Source organism: Calonectris borealis, chromosome 12 (assembly GCF_964195595.1).
Source record: "Calonectris borealis chromosome 12, bCalBor7.hap1.2, whole genome shotgun sequence".
Lineage (NCBI taxonomy): Eukaryota > Metazoa > Chordata > Aves > Procellariiformes > Procellariidae > Calonectris > Calonectris borealis.
This window is the reverse complement of record NC_134323.1, coordinates 22,109,925-22,136,371: the sequence shown is the minus strand read 5'-3', so window position 1 is coordinate 22,136,371 and position 26,447 is coordinate 22,109,925. Positions and strand designations below refer to the sequence as shown.

The window sequence follows — 26,447 nt, the reverse complement described above, 5'->3', positions numbered from 1 at the left end:
GATAACTAGAGCAATGAGTTGTGCATAATAGTAGCTTGGAATTCCACTGACGTGTTTGCAAAGCTCTGTGCAACATGCATGCCTTGGCTGAAGCATAATTATTTCTCAGCGTTGCGTGCCCAAATGCCTCTGGGCACTGTAGCAAAATTTAGTAAGCAAATTATGTGAACAAAAAAGCTGAACTTTGATGGTTTTGCACACACCAAAATAGTTGTCAGTGAAGCGATTAACTGCTGGTTTGATCACCTATTGGTGGTGTCTTCCTGGTACGTCACGCTGACAGTCTGAAATCTGGATTCCTTCAAGATACTGCTGTAGACTTAGATTTACTGGTTTGTAATGCTAAATTAAGGAAAAAAATGGGATTCAAATTAGATTGCAAATATAGGGATTTTCTGTATTCTTACCACGCAAATTGTATACTTTTGACCAGGGATAGGTGGCGGCTTTAAGGTTAGGTGTCACTAAAGTGAATGCTTTTTTTTCTTTTGTTAGGGAAACTTCAGCTTAAAAAAAAATTCTTTTTTATGCAGAGCTTTCCTTTACTCACAGAAATAGTTTCTATATTCATATTTAATTTACAGTAGCTCAGAAGAATGAAGAAAATACTGGACTCTATGTAATTTTTTTTTTTGGTATAGTCCTTATTAAATTTCTTTGGAACAACTCTCGGATATAAACAAGGAGGACAGAGTGTACTGGGCAAAGTAGTGAGGCATTTTTTGTTAAAACCATAAGTGTTCGTGGTTTTAACATTTGAAGGTGAAAACCAGTGAAGTCTATCAGATACCTTAGAGTAGTTCTATTTACCACTTGCACTTTTCCAGTTCCTTTTCCGCTGTGATTCTTTGTAGCTTTACCTCTTGATACAGATTTAGATTTTTTTTTTTTTCTTCCATTATTGAAAACCTTGCATTTCTGATGACGACAGCAAAGAGCTGCGCTCTGTAGCTTAGGAGGAAGTTTGGTCATAATTCAAGATATGGTCCTGGAGAGGCTTCAATTAAACGGTGTTGAGAGCGTGCTGTATTTTGCAGTTTTGCAAAGTTGAAGTTTTTTTCCCTGTTAAAACCTTGGGGATCCCTGGGAAAGGAGGTTGATCCTGGCTTTTTCTGCTGGGTGAGAAGGATTTTAAAACTTCACCCCCCCTGCTTTGACCTAGTTATGAAACCCTTGCCTGTAAAAGTATTAATTTGTGGACTCTAAGCCATTTTAGTATTAGAATTGCAGAGTAGTGTATGCTTTTCAGTAGAGCACCTTGAGTTTAGACATTGAAGAATGGTGATAAATCTGATAAATTTAGTAGAATATGTATTCCAGTGTGCTATATACCTTCTTCATTACTCTGGAATTAATCAATGACTTTGACTTCTTTTTTCCCCTGCTCAGCCATACTTTCACAAGGTATATAATTAAAAAAAAAAAAAAAGCTATAGTTTTCCTTTTTGTTCAACTCTGCTGTTGTTGAACTATGTGTGGTTTGGACTTCAGCCTTCCAGAATGTTGGCAGAAGTTCTTGTCTGGAAAGAAATGGTAATTCTTTTGGGGTTGAAAAATGGGGAAGGAAAGATCTTTGTAGCAGAGATGATTTAAAGCAGAATATGTCAATACGCATCTCTCTCTCTCTCTCTCAACGTATACTAAGGTTTGTGTGATTTTATATAGAATGTTCCCCATTTTTGTTTTTGTCAGGTTTGCTTATTTTTAGTTTATTCTAGCCAATCCTATTTATAAACTTTTAATATGAAGTTTAATGCAGTAGCTAAAATTGCAGCAATTGAAATCACTGAAATTTAAATATTACATTTGAATTCAGCTGAAGTGATACAAAAGTGACCTTAGACTATCTTTTTAATATGAACTGCTGTTCTTTTGCCTTCTGAGTGCAGAGCAGCAGACTGCACCCATCCCTCAAGCCGCTTGTGTCCTCTCTTGGGGTCATGGTCTTAAGCCAGCAATCCGCGTGGCCGGCTGTTCTCAGGTGAAGTCTTTGCTGTGGCAATACCGATTAGAGGAGGAGGAGGGGGCACAGTCCGGCCTGGCTGCCTCGGCCGTGTCGCGTGTGGGTGGCGGGGAGCAGCTCTTCCGAAATACGGAAACCTTATCGGGTTCCTGTGTTTGAGCTCTGAACTGTTGTCAGCTCGCTGTCTCTCTGGTCCTGGGGCATTAATGCATGCCTCCTAACTTCATGTTCATTTACGGGAAGTGATTGAACAGCCGGGCAGACAGCGGTGCTGGTCCTGTCTAGGTTACAGCCACAGCACCTGCCAGTGCCGGCCGGGCTCTGCTCTCGGGGTGGTGCGTTGTGTTTGCAGGCTGGCGAGCGCGTTGGTGGTCTGCTAGTGCCGGCCTGAAAAATGCCGCGAAGGCGCAAACAGCGCGGTGCAGCAGCGCAAGATGCTCTGCGGCACTGCTCTGGGTGGCTGTGCTGGTACTTCTGCTTTTGTTTCAAAAACAAGCAAGCTCACGGAAATATGTATGTGTGTATATATACAAACTGAAAGGGGAAATGTCCACTTCTTTCAGCTGAGAGAGTTGTTGTCTTCTCTTTTTCCTGGACACATTAAGAATACTTCTCTAACAGCAGCACTGATGCTTTTGTACTGGCAAGATTATTGCCTTGGCGATACTGGAGGTCAGAATAAACTCATAAACCCTTCGGGTTGGGCTTCCCCTCCTTCCCCGGCAGAAACACAGACAGCAGCTTTCCCAGCTACTCATCTCAAAAGAATTAAGTTCTTGTGGAAATCTCTATTCAAATGTAGGATCAAGCTCAGAGTTACTCTTAGTCTAACAATGTTAACTCCTATGTAGCTTATTCTTATTCTTTTATTCAGCTTTGTTTTGCCGTGCGGGTGATGTAACTGCTCTGGCTGGAGGGACGGCTGTGTCACTGTGTACGTATGGTGCTTGTGGCCGAGCCAGCGTGCCTGGCTGCTCCCTGCTCCCGGGAAGCAGCAGAGCTGGACCTCGGCTCCTCCGGCCGCGGTGCAGGAGGAGAGGCCAAGGCACCCAAGTCCGGGGGCTTTCCCAGGGTGCGCGTGTGAAGCTCGGCTTGGATTTGCAGAAGAAGGGTCTTAGCTGGGGTTCCTTTTTTAATGGTGCACTGTAAGGACTCGCACCCTTTGAAGAAAGCAAATGTGAAACCGATGTGAAGCGTGAGACGAGTGGAATTCTGCATCACGCTTAAAATTCAAAAATGGGAAAACTCAGTACTTGATTTCATTATAGGGGTATAATGCTAATAACTGCATTTTAGAGCCGTTTTAACAATTTCTCTGACAAGTTGGAGATACAGATGTCACCGCGGGTTTACGTTTAGTAGCACACTTTGTACCTTTGTGATTTTAGACGGCTGATGAAGCGACGTAGTATTGAAGTACTTGAACAAAGAATGTATCTGGAAGTGGCTAGTGGTCATTCTGGCAGATACTTTAGACTAAAGCTGCTATTGTTTTTCTCTTAGTTAAACAACAGTCAAGCTCATGCTGTGGCTTTTTTCTTTTCAATTGCAGTATAATGTTAGCTTTTATGTATCCCCCGGGCCCACACCCGGGTGTGTGGTGGGCCAGCACACAGATGCATTGTTCGGGGTCCTGCATTCCAGGGAGATCAAATGCTCCGTGCACCACATCAGCTGCACATCTGCAACTGCTAAATCCTCCGCAGTCCTTCCGGATCCAGGTGCCATGCAATTACTAGGTTAAAGGCATCAAGAGCTGCTGCTTCTAGGTCCTTTCTGTTTAATTCTGCCTGCTTTGATTCACTACAGCTGGTGAAACAGTTAGACTTGGTTCAGGCATGTGTGGAAGAGAGCTCATTTCATGCTTGGAATTGTAATTATGTTCTTTTCTTTCAAGCTGCCAGCAGTAAAATATGTCTTCCAGTGTGTATTATCTAAATAAGCCGTAGTGTTTAAATGTTTTCTTATTTCATTTTAAGAATGTGGCAAAATAAATTGTGCTTACTCTTCTAGTTTTTGTTCTGGAGCAATTAATTCCCCATAGCTCTCTCCCGTGATTCAGGCACGCTCGTTGTCTCTGTGAAGCTGCTATGTTACGCTGCTTTTAAATAGCTGTGCGGAGGAGAGTGTTGTGTAAGGGTAATGGCACTGCCCTGACTTGCCCAGTTGGCACCAGTGTCTCCTCTTGTGCACTGGCTGTAGTCAGTATCTGGTGTCTACGATCTATTCCATCCCAGTAATCTTTTATGCTTTTTATAATACCAGCTTCTTGCTTTTAGTGAATTTTAATCTGTTTAATATACGTGAGCAAGAGACAGAGTACAGTGCAAACAGTGGTTCTCTCTTTAAAATAGCCTTTTCTGCATCTGAGTTTTCCAGGATGAAAGGATCCGTTTCAGTGTGGCAGTTAACAGCGGGCGCTGCAGCGGTGCTCCAAGTTTACCTCTCGAGGCTGCAGGAGTGAGGTTTCGGGCATGTAGGCTTCCATGTCGCACTCTTGGTACTGTCGGCTGGATTTGGGGAGGAAAGAGCCTGACGAGAACACAGCTGGTTTTAACTCATGCCCGTGGGTGTATCGGCAGCTTGAATCCGAGTACCCTTGTAGTTAGCACCTATTACCTCTCTCTTCTCAACTTTATTTTTCAAGTAGTGCCAGCTGTACAGGTCGGATCCTTCCCTTCCCTTGGCAGATAAATGCTGTTCCTTGAGAGCCCGTCTTTCAGTGCCCTGATCTGTGGGAGGGATATGTTCTCTCAAAGATGGTCCGCAGAAGACTGCTCCGCGTGCTCTTCCCCTGATGGCCGAGAGTCCTGTTGACTTGGAGCGGTAGCTGACATTTAACGTGCAGGATAGTTCTCCAGCGGGGAATTTGAAGGCTGCTGTGGGGCACTGCCTTGGCTTATGGACGTGCTGTCTTGCCTTAGGTAGGGAATGTGCTCCTCTGTGTGTCATCCCAGCACGCAGTTCTTCCTCAAATGGACCTGCTCTTCTGGAGTGGTCCCTACATACGCTGTGACCCAGGCGAGTTTCTCTGGAGCCGAGTTTGTGCTCTGGTCCTGGACTTTTGACTTCCTCACAAAGATAAACATGTTTTTTATATGCAGCTGCTGCAGCTTTTCTCTGATTTTGGGGTGTCTGGAGTCAGCACTCTGATCTGCTTTCCCTCGTCTCTGGAGTCTGTCTGCTCATCTTGTGGTCTCGAGATGAGAGTGCCTGATAGCCATTTCAGTGTCTTCGTGATTGACTGGAAGTCACAGTGGATAAATCTTTCATGATTGGAAACCACTTAAGCCACGAGGTGGCTGATGATCACTGGTTATTAGTGGAGAGGTTCTACCAAACAATCAGAGAAAATTGAGTGGCAAGGCATATAATTTATGACTTCATCCCAGCACTGTGGGGGCAAGTCAGTGAGAATTGGAACAGTGAAAGAATTATATTTGACAGATATTTTAAAGAATGACTCCAGTTAGTGTCATTTATTGCTGGAATGTGTGGACAGATCCCGAGTCAAAGCCCTCTTAGGGGCAGTGCCAAAACCAGATATGAAAGAGTGTGCAAGAAAATGAAAACGCGGTATGTGGCCAAAGGCTTGAATTTTCTGACAATGGGCAAAAAGAATGTTCTAAGGGTTTTTTTCAGGCATTTTCCTTTGATAATAAAGTTTACGGATCCTACTTAGTGTTTGTTGAAACCCCTGCCTGAAGGGGATTTGTTGGAGCTTGTAAATTGAGCACTACCTCTATTGCATTAAAGGCATTATCACCACACAGAGAAGAGCAGTTGAAGAAACTTCTGGAACATTCTGGAAATTAATTTTCTTGCATTTAATGAATGCCTGCAAAAAATGCCCATAAAATTATCTCTAGGATTATCTTAATTTTTGCCTAGCAGTGAGAGATGGCATAGGAGAAGTCTCAGTCTGTTGCCCTTTGCTGGAATATATATTAAAAATACCTGGGTAAAAGTCTCACTGCTGTTCAGTGCAGTTGTATCTTCTTCCGCATGCATGTGACAGATAACTACGGTTAGCTCTGAAGGAGAAAATATTCTAGAAAAACATTCTTTCTTCAGATGTTTTGTAGTGGTAATGCCTCTGAAAGTATTAATCTCTCTTGTCACAGTTTGGCACTCACTCTAGTTCCCAGCAGGGCTTTCTCAGCTAATCCCCGTCTGGAAGATTTTGCCTTACCTTACATTAATTTCTGATGCCCACCACGGCCTGACATCGTTTGAGGGTTTGTATTCAGCTTAAAGTACATCGCAGGCCTTCCTATCCAACTTTGGGTTAAAACACCGGGACAGTTTAAGTACCCGTAAGTGTGCCTGGAGCGCTCGCGTGTGCCGCTCCCCTCTTCCCTTCCAGCCTTCCCCAAAGCGTTGTGCAGTGGGCTGTGTCAGTGTTACTCCCTCGTGGCCCTGGAGAAATTATTTGAGAAATGTGGTTTCAGACGCAGGATTTTCTTAACGTAAGCAGCTCGCTTTGAGAGGAAAGTGGCAGATGTTCTCACTTTAGCCTATGAATGACAGCTACTGAATCAAGTATCTGCCTTTCTGCTGAAATTGTCCCCAAATGCTACCATGCTTGAAATCCTGTCCAAAACTTGTTGGAGCCAGGTGAGCCCGTGTTCGGTGTGCTGTTGGAAAGGGAGGCAGCTGCCATCAGCATCGCCGTTCAGCGAAGGCAGCCGGTGACGGAGGGGTGGCCAGACGCGGGGAGGAGCGAGGCTGCGGCAGCAGGACTCCTTCCTCCGCTCACCTTGGGCATCCGAATGGCGTTGGGCGAGGACGTCGCTGCTTTCCGTGCAGACAGACTTGTTTTTGGCGTCACAGCCGGCCCGTGTGGATACCTCAGTGTTAGACCTAAACCCGCAGCGCTGTGACTGTCTGCGCTGGAGGTGTGTTTGGGTTCGGTAGATTTGCCCCCATGTACATGAAAAATTGGTGTCATTATGTGTTGGTGAGGATTGTCTCAAAGTAGTGTCCCACTTCCCTCTGTGTAAGTGCACAAAAACTTTGAGAAAAAGGAAGAATTCAAAATTTTAACCTTTTAAATTGTGGCATTTCTCCTGTTGCTTACCTTTTTGACCAACATATTAGTCCATTCTGTGACTAGAAGGATGTGAAGCCATAGGCCTGGATTAGGGCTCTGTGTACTACAAACTGCAGATGCATCCCAACGTGGACTCAGTCAGTCTAGGGGAATGAGTCTGCTGTTTTATTCTCAGGTTTTGTAACTTAAATTCTCAGGAACTAAAGTTTGTGACAAGTCTCTGCTATAGACCCGAGGAGAGAAGAGGGGGGAGAAACCCTTTAGCTAATAAAACATTTTTGATTACCTTTTTTTTGTGTTGACGTTTGTAAAAACAGTTCAAAACAGAGTTTTCAAAAGCAGTCATCTTCGTTTTAAACTTCCCAGGCTTAGTCTACAAAGAGACCCAGCTTTGCTTGATTTGTGCTTGATTTTTTTCCATTGCAATGGAAGTGAAGCTACTGGCGGTGCAGCTCGAGAGGCTCGTGCTCCCCTGCAGGCTTCGCTGCCTTCGCCGTGCCTACCTGGCTGTGACCTCTGCCTTGTGTCGAAAGTACTAAACCTCAGTCTTGAAATCAGACTTCGTCTGCTTCTTGTCTTAGTAAAAGCAGTCCTGAAATTGCCTGCCTCAGCCCTGCCGTGCCTAGGTGAAGATTCCGCCTGGCTTTGGAGAATGTCTGTGGTGTCTAAAGAGAAGCCTTGAGAAAGGGAGCTGGCAGTCACACGCTGTAGAGGGGGGAGTGTGTAAACTTAGTCTAAAGATAATTTATGGTTTCTAAAGCTGCTGCTGAGTAAAACTTTCCAAGGCTGGCTTCTGACCTAGCTATCATCAGTGCTAAAACTGAGAACAGTCATCTTAAAGTAGCATTTTCAGTTGTGTTGAGGGGAAGGAGGAAAATAGGCTACTTTACTTCTTAATGTTTAATCTGCTATAGTTTTGTAGCACATGCGCAACTTTTTCCTTTCGGACTCGAACCACAGGGTAACTTTGCTATCACCTGAGCCTAGACTTGGCTTATCACTTAAGACTGGTTTAAACTTGGCTTATCATGTAGTGTATTGTGCATTTTTACTGGGTTCATTTTAACAGAAAATGTGATGTCGGGATTATAATAAAGCTCTTCTGAGATGTCTCTGTACAAATGCGGAGCGCGTCTCGCTCCCTCCCGCCTCGCCGCAGTAGCACGCCGGCACCAGGAGGGAGAACTTTGGGTCACGCCGGGTTGAGCTGTTGGCAGCGACAGCCGCGTGTTGGCAAGAGTTTTCCCAACAAGATGCTACAGAACAGAGGAAGATTTCTCCTTGTTTTTGCAAATTAGCAAATGAAACCCTAAATAAGTTGCTAAACTCAGTTTCCTTCTGTTGGGTTAAGAGGAGTGGTGTGCTTGGAAACCTTCGAAATCTTAATTGGCCCGAGCGTGCTAAAAACACCTTCTTTCCATCCCAGGCGCTGCTTGTATCTTTCCAATACATTTGGCTCGCTTACTGGCAAATCATTTTTATAACACTTGAGAAACTGTATAGCTTCAGAAAAACAGGATGTGTGCCCTGCCTTATATTTTTGGATTCACTTTCCAAGTATTTTTCAGGGCTGCTAAAAGAAAAAAAAACCCAACCCCCTTTTGGGGAGCACGTTAGAGCTCTGCCCCGTCAGTCAGTGCTGGCAGGACAGATAGCGGCACTTGGGTGCCCGTTCATCAAACGATTGATATATCGGGTTAAGGAAAGTGTGTTTTTATTTGAACACAGATATCAAGACAGGCTCACCAGCCCTTCCCTCTTACGGGTTAACTGAATTTCCTTTTGCAAAGGCCACGTCTCTGTCAGTTGCTAACCAGGAGTACTCGCTGAGGTCGTGTTCAGATACTGTCCCCCTTCCCCTCCCAAGCTGGGGACAACGAGTTTCCCGTCTCTTCCTTGGACTGATATGGCGATTCCTTCTTCCCGCAGAACGCTCTGGAATTTTTTTGAAGTACAGTATTAATACTAACTGTTTTCCAGGGGTTTCGATATTAAATGGTTTGTTTCCATTCTTCATGGCTTTGTCCACTTAATTTTGCATCTGGCATTTTAAAAAATTTTCTTTTACATGCAAATTTTCCACGAGCAGGCCTGCAGTAGCAAGAGAACCGCAGGTCGTGGTGAAAGTCCCAGTCATATTTCAGTTTGGGCAAGGAGCAGGGATTATAAACAAGCTCTGGTGCTCAGAAACCTGGGAGGTGGCACGTGTGAGGGTTTGTTGGGAATGGAAGGGGACGGCAGAAGAGGGAGACGAAGGAAGAAGATGGAAAATTTCACTCTAACAGTCAGTTTGAAATAGAGTTTATCTGAAAAGACTGGCCAGCCAGAGTTGGAAATGCGAGGCTGTTTCTCTGTTTATTAAAATACTTGCTTGTAAGTAATTTTCAAAGTAAACAGCCAAAGTTTGGGTACCTTTTAAGACTGTGAGGTTTTTCCTCTAAACCAGTAGATGAGATTGCCCCAAAAGGAGCTAACGTGCACCTGAGGTATCACAGTTTCTTGCAGCACGCTTCCTTCCTGGCAGTAGCTGCATATATATCTGCTTATTTAATTAATGTAGTCCTCGTAGCAGTTTATGTGAATCCAGAGGTAAGAAAACCTTTTCAGAAGGACTTATATTTTCAGGTATGGCAGAAGAGTCTTTACGGCTGTTTTCTTCAGCTAATTGTAAATGAGCAATAGGTGGAGGAGCAGCTTGCTGGGTGGTGGGTGCTCTTGTCCCTCCCTGCCTGCACACCCTGCCAGGGACGGCAGGAGAACCCACTGCGTTTCGCAAAGCAACCTCTAGTCTCGGCTTACGTTTTCTTCCTAGTCTGTGTTTTATTGTTTTTTAAATAGTGTTTCACTGCTTTTGAGCATAACCACATTATAAAATATTTCATCTCAAATAACACGTCTGAGCTCTGGTGAAGGTAACCCGTTTGGTGCACACAGCAGCAAGGTTTCTGGCTCAGGGACAACACTGATCCGTTTCTCTGTCCATTTTTCTGACTTTCTCCCATCCATTCTTTTATAGGGCAGGGAGTGACAAGTTATTTGAGATCTTGCTGTGTTGTGACTTCTTGCTTTTAGGGTTTCGTGTAGAGAGCACTTCAGTTTTTACAGTTCCCCAAGGAAGTGATGTGCCGTTATTAAAAATAAAACATTGACTTATCACATTTTAGACCTGGCCTACTGGCTTGTGATTGCAGTAAGCCTTAAAGTGATGGTAAATTACTTGTTACCGTCTCCAGCTGCAGTGTCCCAGGGTATGATGGTCGTGGTGCAGTTGATGTGAGTAACGCAGAAGAGCCTGGTAAGCCCTGGCCCAGGCTGCCCACGGCCACCCACTTCTACAGATCTTGGCCACACCATGCCTGAGTAAATGTGGTCTCAGGGTGGGTGTCTTGTCACCCAGAGCCCATACAGATGTCTGCAGGTTGTGAGTACACGGCGGCTTCTGGATGGGGGAGAGCAAGAAGCTGGAGAAATGGTCTCACCATAGGGAGCGTGCATCTGGACGAGCATTCTGACAATTTAGCCCACAGTGATTCGGGTTTCAGAGCAAACGCAATTCTCCTTCTGTAAAATTGAGTCCCTCTTGCAGTACTTCTCCTTCCCTCTTCCCAAAAGCCTCCCACGTTTGGCAGGACATGATGCCGTGCCTGGGGTGGCTGGTGAGGAGTGTGGGGTGTGCTGGTGGCCAGCCCGGGGAGATGAGTGGTGGCCAGACTCTCGCCTTCTCGCAGGGGCGAGCGTCTCCTGCTCGGCTGCCTGAGCCCCTGTCTTCAGACCTGGCTGCCTGGAGGAGAGGTGGGCACGCTGCAGCTGTGGGCCTCATTTCCTCAGGAAACTGAGCTAAAAATACACGAGAAATGCTATGGGAAATGTTGCACATCGTCGTCGGTCCTAAGCAGCCCCTGTTCAGCTTGTCCCTGAGTTACGTACATCCTTGAAGGCTTGTGTTAAATGTAGGCACTCGCTGGCTGTTTCTCATTCTCTACATTCCTTTCACTGTAAATGTACTGTTTACAAGTCTGTCTCTTAAACACCTCCCCCCCGCGCCCCAAATACTTACTCCAAATTTTAGTTTCCTTTTTGATGATAGGAGAACATCCAAATCAACTGGAGTTTTCTATGGAGAAAATAAAGCTGCAGTTGGAGTCCGAAGAGTGGACATAGAGGCCATTAAGAGCTTATCTTTTAATGAAAATGATGTACTTTTTTCTCGTGGCTTGCTGGCGGTGGAATATTCTTTGACTTGAGCATCACAGATAGAAAATTACTTGTGGCTGTGGAAGGCTGGGGTGCGGTTGGGCCGTGCCACGCTTTGCCTGCACAGGGTGTAGGTGCAGTGTTTAATATTCACCTGTCCATTTTGTAGAAACAAATCTGCACGTGGGTGCTAGGTGTGTTATTACTTGCACTTAGTGCATTTCACTTCTGTGGCAGTTCGGTAACGTGAGAAGGTCCAGCCCTGCTCCGCTCGCAGGGGCCGGTGCCGGGAGGAGGATGATGCGGAGCATCCCCGTGGGAGCATCTCCCGCACCTTGTCCCCGGTGCTCTGCTCTGGTGCCTGCGGATGCTCGGAATGAAGTAAAGGATTTCGGGTCTAGTGTCTGGCAATCACATTTACATATGCTTTATATTCTTAAAATATTCCATTTTAATAAAATAGGACTGTGTAGCCCTTGGGTTCCTGCGTGCTGCCATGGTGTCCCTGGGCTGGGCAGAAGCTTTGTGATCGCACTGCAGCGGCCACCTGTGGGTGGGATGCCGGGGGCCCTTCATGTGGGGAGAAACAGTAGCCCATCTGGCAAAATTTTTATTCTAGTACTTTAAGTATTTTGTCTTGTCCAGTTGCTTAGCATGACCTGACCAGGCAAAGAGTCCCAAGTCTTTAGGTATAATTTTTTTCTTAAAAAAAAAAATCTGAAGTGTTTGTATGCACTCAAGAAGTAGGGGTCTTAAAAGGGGGCAGGGCCTTGGGTGCCATTGTCTACTGATCGCTGCCCTTGTCCTTCGTCACTTCGGAGCATTACTGCTGGGGGAAGAGGTGCTCCCGTGCTGCAGGTCTGCAATATCACGACTAGAAACCTCAACTGGGATCACGTAAAGGTGCAAAAAGAAATGTGTCAGTGGAAACTGATCTCAGTCAAGAGATTTGCATGAAGAAAGTTGACTTCCGTAGCTATTAAAAAAGTTCCTGTTCAAAAAAATTGATTGATTTCTTTCAAATATGAATTGAAAAAATGCCTTGAAATATGGATGTGTTCTCTTCTCTTAAAGAGCTTTAAAACATCACACTGAAATAATAGACAAATTGAAGCTGAAACATTACATTTTTTCCACAAATGTGGACAGGCTCCAGGACCATAAAAAGAGCTTGGAAAGGCTGTAAAACACATGTTAAACAATTTTTTACTTGAGGCACCTCTAGAAATATTTCTTTTCAAATAAATATTTAACTTGAAAAATCATCTTTTTTTTTTTTTAAAGACTTTGGTAATTAGAAACAGAATGTTTCTTCCTTAGCAGATGCGTATTAAGAAAGCGATACAGCAGCATAGTAAAATAAAATTCTAACTGTATAAAACAGTGATTGTACTTATCGATTTTCCTTTTCAAAAAGCAAATGTTTGACTTTACTGGCATAAGGAGCTCCTGAGGGGCTTTTTTAAAAAATATTTACTATGGTATATATCCTGAACCGGAATTAGAAAAATAAATGATTGAGAGAGAAATAAATGATTTAAAATCTGTGGAAAGACCGGGCATAGGCTATGTTGCTTTAACTAGGGTCTTTAACTCCTAGTCTGATCAAAGAACCTTAATATTTGCTGCGGAAATTAGTTTATGAATTAAGCACCATTGTATTTTTGTACAGGAGGTAAAACTGACATTACTGATATGTATAAATGGTGTATTTAATGTATTTAAAATTATTTTTAAAATGTATTTAAGCTTAGCATTATATGAAAAGGAGGACAGACTTCAGATCTCCACATAGAATGTATTAATAAGACTCAAATGTTAAAGCAAGGGCCACTTCTCAAATTCTTTGAGTCTAGATGCATCTTTTTAAATTATAGAGGGTTTTGAAGAGAGTGCCTCCTAACTGGATATTGATTCAAGCTGTATAAATGCCAGTGATATGTCATGTGTTAAGTATGTATTATTTTCAGTTTTTACAGAGGAGTAAATTTTGATATTTAAACTTTTCCAAATGTCAACTGCTTTTGCACAAAATAATCTTGCCTTAAGCACTCTTAGTTCCAGCCTAGCCAATAAGTGCATGTAACTATTTCCCTTGTTACACCGATTGATTCAAAATCGGGAAACCTCGTGGGAGTTGAAAAGCAAGAAAGTTTTTCCTTCTGCCCGTCTCAGAACAAAGTCATGTAGGAGAGGACATAGTCAGGGGGTGTGAAGACGAGCTCTCGAAGGCAGACGTGTGTGCAAGAGTCATCCTCTCTGCACCGGTACGGACCTCGCGGAACCCATGGCGCGTCGGGAGGCAGTAGGTATCTTCGAGCGCTTGTAGTGGTCCAGCACGGCATGGTGTTCAATACTTAAAATTCATGACGATTTATTAAAGCGTTAACTTAACATTTTCAACAATGTCCAGTTTCCATCTGAAAATGGGGAGCAAGTACTGTTTTAAATGCTTCCCGCTCCAGCTCTCTAATGCATCGTGTGGTCTGAACAAGGGTCAAGCTATGTCAGTACTGAAATGCGGATACCCTGTGCCACGTTCTCAAAATGGGTCAAATTCAGTGCTAAATCAGTAGTGGTGTCAGTATGGGCCAGTTTCATTATTGGTTGGTGCAATAAACATTCTTATGGGAAACAAATACAGTGTTCAGTTGATTCAGCAAGCAAATCGAAAATACTTTTGCCATCATCATCAAGTTCCTCTGAAGAAGAGGCCACTCTTGTTAGAGCGGCGTTTGTCTTCAAAGCTGCTCTGTGGACCTTGTGTTAGGGAGGGAGTAGAATACTAATTTAATCTGCTTTGTAGCTCTAGCTGCAAACCTGACTATTTTTCCTTCTGAGGCTTTATTGAACAGAAACATAGATGGTGTGTTGGACTTAAAAAACAAACAAAAGAACAGCTCAAGTATTTGAAGAGGGCAAGGCCAGAATTTATTGGTCTCCTGAATGTGTCCATAGCCGTGGAAGCATTTGTTGCTGCTTCTGTTCATCGCCAGGAACAACTTCAGAGCCTTTGTGGAAATACTTACTGGCGTTTTGCAGGCGAGACTTCAAAAATGCCCCAGAAATAATGGATGAATGAAAGTGCCGTTGGCTGTAGAGCCCATCCGTGTAACTGGACCTGCTTGCACAGCGGGTGTGGGAGCACTGGTATCATCTCGGCACCTTTGCAGCGGAGAAATCCCCGTTCCTGGTGCTATTTGGGAGGCTCTGCTCCCTGCTGTCTTCTCTTCCTCTCCCTGTATCCAGTTCCTACCTGCTAAAGAATCACCAAAGTTATGGCCTTTGTTTTTTAAAAAGTTTTCTTCTACTCACATTATAATAAATGTCTTGTAGTTGAGAGGATAATTTGCTGACTTCTTTGATGCTGTGTCTCTTAGCAGTAAAGCCAGCCAGTGTGACGTGGGGTCATAACATGATGAGCACGGAAAAATTTCCAGAAGTTCAGCTTTATTTTGTTTTTTTAGAATACAATTTCTAAGCAAAATCATTCCTGTCCCTTGGTGGAATGAATGCTACCGCCACGTTATGGGATCTGGTGCTACTGGCAAGGCCAGCGTGCTTTGAGCCTTGCTCTAAACCCCATAACTCTAGCCTTTCCCCGCTCTGCTCTCTCCAAACCTATTGCTGACACGGCATTTACAAACTTCTGTCGGTGCAGGATCTGAGATTCTGGGTAACTCACCAGGCTGACCGGTACCGCGACAGGTGAAGCTTGCATCTGCCCTCCGTGGTGAATTCTGCCAGAATTGTAGGCAGGAGAAGGAGCTGCCTTCGCAGGTGCCGTTTGGCGCTTTGCAAAGATCCTGCCTGCATGTCCCGGCGCGGCTGTTGAAGCATCTTTGCAAAAGCAGCTGGAGGTGTGTTCTCTGTGCAAAATGCCTCCGTTATTATGTCCCACGGGAATACTTGTCGGACTGGGAATTTCTGTGCATGTTAGTCCCATACTAGAAAAAGTGCTCAGTTCCTACTGACAGCCTGAGTAATCATTAGGGCTGTGACTTTCACTATTTTTCCTAAGCCTCAGCAGAACTTAGCTGACTTAATCTTTAATGAAAATGTAGAAAACAGCATACTTGAGACTTTATATAGTAACCAGACCAACCAGTTCAGTTGTCCCACCTCCCTGGGAGGAATTGCTAAGGAGCTTGTTGGTCTAGATGCTTTTAAGTATGGTATTTAAGGTGTAAATGTGGTTAACCTTTTACACATGAAAGCTTGCTTTTTAGCCGGAAGATACTCTTAACACACCCAGCAAGGAGGGCAGCTTCAAAACTGCTCAGAGAATCGTTCACAAACAAACTATTTCTTTGAGAAAGAGAGTTAATTTTTCTGACCACTTGTTTCTGGACTGTCTGGTCTTTGGGAGTAATGCCAGGAAAAAAACCCACCATCCATTTTCTTATGGATGAGGAGTGTTAAGTGCTTGCAGTGTAATTGCAAATGCTTTTATTCTGAGAGGCAGGGAGGGTTGAGGGACTCTAAAACCTGAAAGCAGAGGTGGTGAATTCCAGGACTGTCCCCTTTATGCTGTCCACAGGCAGCTGTGGGTGGTAACTTAAGGCTGCTGAGGAGGAGTGCTGTGTTTGTAGGAACAGATTCTGTTTAAAAAACCCAAACCCTTCATATAAAGCTTAGTTTCAGAGTTGCAGTTGAAAAGGTACCAAGTTAGTGTATGGCTTTTGCTTCTAATTATTTTTAAAAACTGCTCTGTTTTCTAGCCTTGATGTGGTGCGTCTTCTAACACCGAATGCTGTTCACTAGTTTACAGAAGCTGCGCTTGGTGAGGGTCGCATTTGCTCTGCTGTGGCTCTGTGTTGCTGTAGCTTTCAGTAACTGTGTGCAAACTTACGCAGCTATCACAGAAACTTCCCCAAACCACTTGGTTTCTCAGACTGCATTGAAAGTACGCGACTGCTAGAGGGGAAAGGTACCGACGGTTCAAAAGGAAACAACTTTTAAAGACAGCTTTCTAAAGAGTTGTCTGTAAATGTTGGATCGTTAAGTTGTGAAAATCATGTAGAAATCCAAAACGGTCACCAGGCATTGCAGAGGTATTGTAGAAAAACTGCTTGTGGAATACAGTTATGGATTTTAGAAAAACTGCTTGGGGAATATCATAATGTATTGTAGAAAAACTACTTGGGGAGCGCAGTCGTGTATCTACAGCTTTAGAGTGCCAAAACACAGTGGAGCAGTTCTGTGTTTGATGCGGCTTCTGCATGGTGGTGGTTCTCCGTGCAACTTAATATGGATGTGATTTGAGTCAACTTTTCAATTCCAAGTGAACTGGTACACGTGGTGGTGTCCTGAAGCACCTTTCATGCATCGCTACCCTCTCGCTGCAGGAGGTGGTTGCTGGCGTAAGCCCCCAGACTCGGGGCTCGCCTCTGAGCAGGCTGCTCGGCTGCAGAAAGCGCTGCTGAGGAGGCGGCTGCCTTTGCTCGCCGGAGCCTCTCCTCGCTGGAAGGCACGGTCCCGGCAGAGCTCCCTTGAGGAGGAGCTGGAAGAGGCTCCAAGAAAGGCACATGAGCGGGGCAGCCTGCCAGCTCGCGCCTCTGCTCTGCGCCGGAGCACGTCGGCTGAGCCGGGCACGGCAAGAACCGCTCCTCTTCCCGGGGTGCAGGAGTGTTTTCTTAATGCAGATGCAGTGCCTTTTAGCTGCACGTTTTTGATGCATCTCAGCTGTCCTGGCCGGGCTGTGGGAGACCCGGGAGAGGTGTGTATTTTGGGGAGAGTTAACGTTTGAGCTGAAGCCTGTCTCGCCTTCTCGCGCGGAGCAGGACCGACCCAGGCATGCACAGGGGCGAGGTGGTCACAGCCTCCCTTCCTGCTCCCTCCAGGAAACCAGACCAGAGGAATTTTTCACATCTGGCAGTAGCGATGCTTTTTTTTTTTTTTTTTTAAAAAAGGCAGAACAGCTTTTCAGTTATTTTAATTCAAGAGGAGCCGACTGAGTTCTACCTACCGTAGCGTTGCGTGATGTGCCGAGGGCCTGACTAAGAGCGCTGGGTGGATTGCCGTCCTTCCCTAAACACACGAACACACGGCAGACGGGGCGGCTTTCCCCTCCCCTTGGCAGCACAGCCATAGCTATGCGTGTCTCTGCTTCGTGAGTCATCTCATCTGTTTCAACAAGTTTCTGGTCCTGGGCAGCAGCGGAGTCCAGTGCTCTTCTGTGGGGTTGCCGCAGTGGTTGTACAGTGGTGTTGCCTTACGGCTTTCATGAAAAATGCCGTGTTTTAATCTGGTTTTTGGTCTGGCTCCTGCTTAAACGATGAGTATAGAAATATATTTATTGGGGTAAAGGAAATGAAGACCTTTTCTGCATATTTTAATTCCTGTTACTAGTCTTAGTTTTCTCTAAACCTGTTAAAAATTATATTCCATGTAGGCTCTTTCTGCTACAGTGCAGGCTTAAATACTTCTCATCAGTTGTGCCAGCACAGCCGCTTGTGGGCTCGTCAGAATTGGATTAGAGATAGCAAATTTTATTTTTTTTTTAAAAAGAACTTTTTTTGTCTGGCTCTGTTTCTTTCCAGCTGAATTAGTCCTTGCATCGGAATTGCAAGCATGGCAGGTTGGTGAAGAGGGTGGAATAATTTGACATGGTGGTGCTTTTGAGTGAACCTTGGGTGTGCTGGGCATGCTGGCACCGTGTGAGGAGGAGTTAAAGTTGATTAAAAGGGGTCTTTAAAGATGGTGCAGTTATTAAATGCCAGCTGCAGTTTGCCAAGGTCTTGGCTGCGTGCTTTCTGTTGAATGTTCCACTTAGTGCATGTTTAAAAACAAAACTACAAACCTTAAGATACTAGAATAAGTCGGTGCGTGTGAAGGCACCAGAGATCACCTGGTTGTCCTGGTTTTCGTCGTGCCTCTGGTGGGGTAACCTGTCTGAAACTCGCCCCGTCGCTGGCTGATGCGCCTGTCTGCTTGCCAGCTGTGTAATGGTTTATGCATGCATGGCTGCTGCCGTACAATCTGCAGGGACACGTTCTGGCAATTAGTTGGGCTTTTTCTTCTATACTTAAAAATACCTTATAGGGAAAATGAATCAAATTGAGTCTGAGCTTCTGGAGATGCAGTGACAGAAATAGCAAACGTTTTTATTGCGAACTTGCTGGCAAGCGTGAGACATCTCTGTGTTCGGTTTAAAGGGATTTTTCCCCCCCCTCCCTACAAATACTTTTCAGATTCTGTTATTTTATTTGGGCAATGGGTTTCTTTCTTGAGATGAGTTTTGGGTTTTGAAGGCGTGCCCGTGTTTTACGCTTCCTCAAGCTGGCGTAGTGTTGCAGCTCAGGAAACCCAGGTTTGCCGGGAGAAGCAATCTGTCCCGATGGAGATGGAGCCCGTGCGTGTGTGGTGGGAGGGCCGGGAAAGAGGAGCCGCGGGCGAAGGGGCCGAGCGGGGAGCCCCCCCCGCCTCCCCCAGCCTGCTCGCTTCCTCTCAGGCTATTGTTGGCGTTTGGTGTATATTCTCCCTAGGAATTAACTTGTCCCCGAACCGCGGCGACGCGTACGCACCAATTTGGTAAGCTTCCTTGCACCTGTCTGATGCGCTTTACAGCCTCAGCGTCACAAAACTGTTTGTCATTCAGGGGGGACAATGTCCTCTTGTGTGCCGGGCTCCCAGCAGGGAGGGGACGGGCGGCCGCGGCTGGGCCACGGCCCCGCTGGCGCATGGGCTTCCCATGTGAAGTGGGATGGGAAAACAAATTGCTTCCAGACCATCGTTTCTCACAGTCGGGAGCAGCGATCCTGCTGGAGCTGCGTTAGCAGCCCGGCTGTCGTTCACGTTTTCCTTATCTAGGTTAAATATAAAAGGGTATAAACGTAGGTAAAGAAAACACGGGTAAAGAAAAGAGCTTTTAGAGAGCTCCTAAGGCTCCGTTGGCGTGCTGCCTCCTGGAGATCGGCTGGTGGTTCTGGTGGCACTTAAAAATGGGCCGTGAGCAGATCCAAGGTGGAGGATGCATAAAAATCTCTGCTAGTGCCGAGGAACTCTCTGGTCACATTTGCAGAAATAACTTGGTTCTTGTTCAAGGTTTCTTTTCTGGGGAAACTTTCCGCGTAATGTTCTTCTCACAAGGACCTCTTATGCCTGTAAATATCATGAAACCTTGCATGTGACTGGTCTTTTAAGAATAGCTTTGTGTTGTGTGTGTGCCTGGAAAATGTTCGACTACAGGAGAATCCAGTATTTTTTCCATGTTGAGTAGGTATATGTTGAAGAAGACACAGCACTATGACAGTAACTTTCTTCTTCTGACAATTAAATAGAAATACGGTTCAGGATTTTACATAAACATGGGAACTAAAGTTCAGGGGAGGTAATGCAGAAGGTAAAGCACAGACTCACTTGAATTGTCTGTACCTTTGCAAAGCACAGGTATTCTCATAAGCTTTTTAAAAGCTCATAAAATAAAAGCTTAATCTTATGTAGCACAAACTTGCAAATTTTGGGTGGTTATAACGTTATCAATTACAATGCTTTATTTGTGAAAATCGTGCTATTGCTACTAACCAAGTGGTTTGTGAAGCTTGCTGTTTGTTCTTCCTTCATTATGTCCAGAGAGAACTGATCTGTGGTTCTTGTCGCACGTGTTTGCAAATCTTGCAGGCCCAGTAGTTAAGATTTCAGTAAAATTTTAAGACTTTTCATGAGAGATGAGATCTTGCCATTTCTAACTTCTTCTAGGTAAAGGAAGAAACAGAGTTCAGTTGGCTGCCCCATTAGGAAAGAGTGAAAGAAAAGTATTTCCATTTTCTTGGTTGCACTTTGTGAGTTAATTCCCGGCCTTACGGCGTGCTCAACACGGTGTCACTTCGAGGGCTGCATTCTAGTGTTTCATGAGTGGCAACTGCAGCATCAGCACAGCAGATGATCACATTTATTGCTGGCAACCCTGGGAAGCGCAGCGCGGGAGCGGCGTGCTGGGACTCCCCGCTCCCTGCCTGGGTGGTGGCAGGAGGCGAGTGCGGGAACACGAGCCTCCGAGCCGGCAACTGTGCCCAGGAATAGTGGAAGTCGAGTTGCCAGCGGAGCAAAGGATGGGCAGCGAAGGGAGAAATTACAGGGGGTGGCGAGGCGGGGTTGCAAGGTTGTAGGGAAGGAGCTTCTGCAGCGAGTCTCCAAATGGTGAGCCAACACCCTGGTCCTCCTCCAGCCCGTTGAGTGGCACTGGTGGTGGGAGCCCAAACCAGTGAGGGTAATGTAGTTAGCAAGGTGTTACTTTCTTCCTAAACGTGTTTACTTCAAGGCTCCTTGTATCGTTAAAATGAGTGAGGGAGAGTCCCCTGCCCGCTTTCTGATGAGCTCAGGGTTGGGCTCCTGAAGTTGAGTTGGAGAGCGATGTGTCTGACACAGCTTTGCCACGCTTAGGAGACAGGGAAGCAGGGCGATGAGGGTTTTCAACAAGGGCTCTGGACAATAGCTATGCCGTAAAGTCCCTTTCGTAGGTTGTTGCTGAGGACGGGGATCCGTGGTTGCCGACCTGCCGCCAGCGCCGTGCTCCGAGCTGCCAGCCAGCGACTGAAAACCAAACACCCAGCAAAGTCCTGCTGTGCACAGGGTGGCCTGTAAGGGGGTGCGTGGTAGTTTCAGTGGCTCCGTGCTGCTTCGCAGGAAGCCGCAGATGAAAATCTCCTGCTTTGGGTCCGGTGGCTGCTCAGCACAGAGGGCCATTGTGCTCCGCGCCGCGAGCCTCCCCGCTGCTGTGTTCACTGGGCCTGGGTCTCCACAAGGACTCAATAAAGATAATGCAGCCTAAGTGCTTAGTCTTTTACCTTCCTCTGTTCCCATGTGTCCCCTGTGTTACAAGAAAGCTGTTACTGAGTCTAAATAGCGCGTCCTGCACCCAGTTGAATGAACCCTCATTTGTGGGTTTAAACAGTAGAGAGAAACGACAACCTTTGTTGCAGATACGATTGTGTGAGGGCCAGGGAAGCCCCTGTTTCCCGTAGTGCCACCTCCCTCTCGCTGTCTCTGCTCCTCTGATGGTGTTGGCTGTAGTGCAGATCCAAACTGTTTGGTTAAAACCCAACATTTTGGCCACATAAGTATTCAGCCAGGTAAGTTACCTAATAAATTAATTGCTCTGTTGAACTAACAGCTGTGCTGGGCACATGGGGAGAAGCAGTGTGGGTGATAGCAGGCAGTGCTATCTCCAGGGCAGGTGTCCTGAATGTCCAGTTGGTTTTTCATTGACCGGTATATTCCTCCAGTGAAGAGAGTTGAGCAGAAGCCTTGAGTAGTGGTCCCCACTGAATGATGATGATGTTGAGGTCATGCAGATGTCTGTCACCACTGTGAGCGTAGGCTTGGTGGTTTTTGAAAAATGGTAGAGGTTAAAATGTGTCATTGGGTAGTGCCTTCTGAAGAGGAAATACGGTGCTTGACAGCTCATCGATGGTATCTTGCTTCTGTGCCAGGCAGGGGCTCCTATTGTGATAAGCCAGTGGTAGCCGGGAGATGCTGCCATTCAGGGAACATCTGCCCTGGTCCTGCGTGTGCTCTTCCACATCTGCCTGCGTGCCATGGAGCGACGGTGCCTGACTCAGACCGCGTGTTCCTTGAAAGCTGTAGAAAACTTGTCTGTGCCCAAGCCCTTGCTAGCGCTGGTAACAAACCCAAAGTGTGTGCAGGCAGAGTGCAAAAACCATCTAGCTTAAATGATCGTGTGGGCAACCACCGGTTGGTCTGGAGGTGCTCTTACCACGGCTGGCAGCTGGAGCACTGCTATCTCTACGGGTCCAGCTATGTGAAGGAGGCCTTGAGACTCGTGCAGAGGGCGGGTGTCAGATGCCCTGCACTGGCTGATGGAGCACTTCGCTCTTGTGTCTTGTAAATGACAAACCCCGGCAAAAAATAGCAGGGCGATGCACATTGAAAATACTGGCAGAAGGGATCTGTGGAGCAAGAAGTTTAGTGTAAGATACCATAAGCTTCGGGTTGAGCACCAAAAGCTGTACAAAAGGAAGTCAGAGATGGCCTCAGTTTACAGGATTTTTAAGGAAACTTCTGATTCTCCTCACAGCTCTGTCTAGTTTATTGGAAGAAATGTAAATGCTTTGAAACGTAAGCAAAGCTTTTTATTTGCAGTATGTAGAAGTTCATTCTAGCAGCTCATGATCCACATGCGATGCCATGTCAAACCTTCACGTTAGTTTTGGTTTGTAAGCAGTGTCTCTTTGAAACAGACCATTCTCTTTAAGTCAAATTGGTATTAAGCAAAGTGTCGACCCGAGGAAGGATCTGTAAACACCGGTGCTGCAGGCTGGCGTAGGCACGTACAAGTGCTCTGCTTGCAGTAGGGAGTGCATGGTCCTCTTGGGGTCCTTTCCAGCCCTACATAGGACTCTCTGCTCTAGATACATTTTCATTCGTTCCCATAGGCGCTGCTTTTTTTTTTCTGCTTGGCTTGGTAAGCTTCCACCTTCCATCAGCTCAAGCTGGGTGTGCGCCTGGCCCCCTCCCCGCCCCGCGGCCCCCGGGCACCTTCCCACTGCACGCTTGCTTCTCCTTCCTGCATCTCGCTCGCACTTCTCTGCTGCCCTCGTCCTCGTCCCCTGCCTGCTGCTCGCACTGCCCAAGCGCTTTACAGCTTTGGTACTTACAGTAAAGTGCTACAGTCTCAGCGCAGCTTTCCTGCCTAGATGTCTTCTTGCCTGTCTTTAGTGTGTGCTTGAGGCTTTAGTCAAAACATCGGTCAGCAGATTCCACCCAAGTACTAAGATGAATCAACAGTCTTTGTAAATCTGGGGAGAAGGAAAGTGGGTGTAGGTGGTTTACAGGAACACATGGGTGAGGCACTGCTTTTCACTTGCACCCTGGTGAAATTTTGCACAGATGGCTGACCACAAACGATTCAGGATTTCTTGTAGAAAGGCTGAAAAATGTACATTGCTCAGGTTGCTTTGGGATCTCCTCTGGATGAGCGCTGTTAACTCATGAACAAAGCTTTGACAGAAGTTGCGTGTCTGTGCCCACGGCCATACCGAGGGGAGCAGTGCCCCCCTCTCAAAGCCAAGGGGAGTGTGCTGGGACGCTGCTATGAGGGATGCTATGAAGACGTGGATGTCTGAAAAACAACCCAGGCGCTTGTCAAATGTTTGGTGTCCCTCTGAGGAGCTTGTAGATGCTTTGACGCTGGTGGGACTCTTCAGCCTTTATGGTATTGAGTGAACATGGGGACCGGGTGCGTGGTGACGAGATGGCACTGGGCTGGTTCCAGCGCACTGATGTCCAACGTCTTGGGCATCGTCTCTTTGCACAGGGTAAAAGTAGCTCTGCAGCTTGCCTGAGTGTGCAGTAGCACTAGCGGAGGCTGCAGGATAGCCCAGGCTCAGTTTTGTGTCAGAGGCCATAGTTTGAATTCCAGAAAAAGAGAAGACTACCCTGCCTCCCCGAAAGAGGTGAGAATGGTCGTTTTCTACCTGTTAGTTTTTGGCTCAGTTTGTCGCACAGGAGCGGTGGAGGGTGTGGAACCGCTCCAGGTGGTGACCGCGGTGGCTTAAGTTTAATGTGTTTTGTCAAGTGACTGTCGACATAGTCTGGTGATTAAAAAACCCCTGAGCCTGCCCTGTGCTCAGGCCTCTGCAGAGCTGAGCTTCAAGGGACCTGCTGCTTCTAGCGTGGGGCTGCAGCCAGGAACCCGCCCGGCCACAGAAACTGCGGCTTTTTCACTCCTGCCGTGGAAGGCAGGCGGCCTCTTCTAGTCGAAGGAAGTTTCGGGCTGACTGCATCGCTGTTTTATTAGTAATGTATTTGGTACTTTTTAGAATTGGCATTATTGTGCTTAATGCAGTGCCTGGCACGAAAGGGCATGTACGTGTTTAGAGATGATAGTGTCAGGTTGGGGGGGACATGGATCTGCTCTGGACCGGTGGGAGGAGGCTGGCAGGAGCTCTCAGGGGTACGGCTTTGTCGATCCAGGCTAGGGGAAAGGAAGGAGGAAAAAGAAAAGGCTCAGCTTGCTGCTTGTTTTGCTCTTCTCAGCAAACTTCGTTTCCTGGGCATCCAGGCAGAGGTGGGTCTGTGGCGGCCGGCTGCTGAGATTGTATGGGGGAGGTTCTCAAACGTTGAGATGCTCGAGGGGGAAGCCGTGTGTCCGTGCGCTCAGTGGCAGTCTGGGCGTGGGCTGGGAAAAGCTTCTGCCCTGGGTGTTATCCCGGACGCCAGCGTGGGCAAGCACATCTCCTGCCCTGGCTCTGAAGCGAGCGGCGCAGGGCTGAGCACGGAGTCGGCGCCTGCGGGTGGTTTGCTGGGCGGCACAGGGGGAGAGGGCTGCAGCGAGAGAGGATATAGCAAATACAATATTGGGAAAGATGAAAAAACGAGTGGGTGGCAATGAGAAGGAAGAGGAGGAGACAACCCAGACGATGAAGGAAAACAGGATCTTCTGTAGGAGATGGGAATACTGGAAGGAAGCCAGGAAGGAAGCCTGAGAAAATGGAGAGAGCACTAGGAAGGCCGTCGTTGCTCTGATAATTTCAGCAGGTATTCCTGGCATTCAGCTTCAAGAAACTGCAAAGCGTTTGAAAGCCCGGTGAAAACCAGTGACATGCACTGCATAATTTGAATATGTTTATTTGAGTTAAACTTTTATTGTCTTGACATTTTTTTGGAACAGGATTTGGTGCGTGCCGTTGACTTGTTCAGGGAGGAGGGAGCTGACCTTGGGAAGGGCTTGGGGTGCAGGTAGATGTCATTGTGGCTAGGAGAAATGATCACCTATTTAGGCTTCTGTGTGCTAAGCGATTTAATGGATTTTTCTGTGGATTCTTACGGGGAAGCCTCCCTGCCCCCCAAAAAAAAATTAAAAAAAAATCACTTTTGGAGTTGGTGCTTGTCCCTGTGGGCAGAAAAGTCCCGGGCCCTGCAAACGACACCTGAATTCCCTCCTGGTCCGGCAGCACTGGGCTCCCACCGCGGCCCCAAGAGCCGCCCGGATCCCTCTAGCCCGGCTGAGCGCGGTGAGCTCGGCTTGGAGAGGAGAAGCGGCTCCTGCTCCGGCACCGCAACCCATTGGTTGGTAAAAATAGCTCGGCTGCTGGCGTCAGTGCCAGGCCTCGCATCTGGCTTCCCCGAGCAGCTCCAGCACGCCCGCCCTCCTCCAGACAGGGTCTGCTGGAGGACACATGGTGCGTTACGGCTGCAGCGCCGTCCTCTCCCCTCCTTCCTCCAGCCCCGCGCCGTCGTGACAGCCCTGCCGGCTTCAGCCTGGGGGTTTGGGAAATGCCTTTGTGCTGGTGGCTTTCTGCAAACCACGGTTTAATGAAAGAATTGCTGCTGCTGCTGCTGCTGCTGCTTGGTAGCCCCATCTTAATAAAATGGGAAACAATCTTTGAGTTGAGCCAAAGGCGTCTCCGTGAAGGCCGTACCCTGCAGCTGGAGGTTTTGTTTGGAGGTTTTTGGGCGTTTAGGGAAAAGGTGAACAGCTGAATGAGTGTGCAAACCGTGTCTTGCTCTCCTCTATTGCGCAGTTTTGACTGAGTAGGTGTTTAAAAACAGTTTTTATGAAGACGGCTGTTTCCAGCGTCGTGATTTCTTTTTTTAGTCTTGCTTTTTTCAGCGTTTAAGCTACTGAAAACAGGGAGATGCCTAATGAAGGCAGGAATGCTCTCTTTGTAGAGGCAGGAAGAAAACGAAGCAGCCTTGCAAAATTGCCTTGAAAATTTAGTGGCGTGCTTGCATCTGCTCACCTGCATGACTGGTAGTGGACACTGAATGTTTTACATCCGTTCCTAAAAAAATGAAGTTACTGGGGCTCCAAAGGATGTTGTTGCAAAACTGTTAAACAAGGCAGGCTCAGCGGGAGTGCTTGTGGTGCAGCGTGGCCCCGTGGACTGAGCTCCATTCCCGGCCAGGGCTGCTGCCGCTGCTCCCCTGCCCCAAACCCAGACTAACCGCTTTTGCCATCTGATCAGGGATTCAGCCGGTGTCTCACATGTGCCAGGAAGAATAATCTACACAAAAAAAAATGCTGTGGATGTTTTCTGCTTTGATGTCGGTCTGCCATCAGTGCTGGCTCACTGATGGGAGCTTGCTCTGCGCACCACTGAAAGTCTGCAGAGGATTTCTCTTCCCGTGCCACTGGTGAGCCCGGATGGCTGCCTGCTACCAGCAGATGTTTCTTCCGTTTGCAGCCCGTAATTCCTAATCCTTCTCATGAGGACCATCTCAAATGGAGCTTCAGGACCTGGTGAGCCCAGGCGAGCTCCTCCTCACGTTGTC

At 46.8% G+C, this 26,447-nt stretch overlaps 2 protein-coding genes across 19 annotated transcripts in view; one reads left to right on the top strand and one right to left on the bottom strand.

Annotated features, from left to right (window-relative positions):
- The window catches only part of LOC142087402 (protein CBFA2T3), a 305,429-nt gene that overhangs the window by 38,292 nt on the left and 240,690 nt on the right, over positions 1-26,447 (top strand). Inside the window, exon 3 of one of the 18 annotated variants that reach the window (XM_075161613.1) lies at positions 14,872-15,070. The exons of the other annotated variants lie outside the window; for them this stretch is intronic. The gene's annotated coding sequence lies outside the window, so the exon portion shown is untranslated. The remainder of the gene's footprint in view (positions 1-14,871; positions 15,071-26,447) is intronic. 18 annotated transcript variants of the gene reach the window in all.
- LOC142087404 (large ribosomal subunit protein eL13) overlaps positions 1-26,447 on the bottom strand; it is a 192,603-nt gene that overhangs the window by 87,024 nt on the left and 79,132 nt on the right. The gene's annotated exons all lie outside the window — the stretch shown is intronic.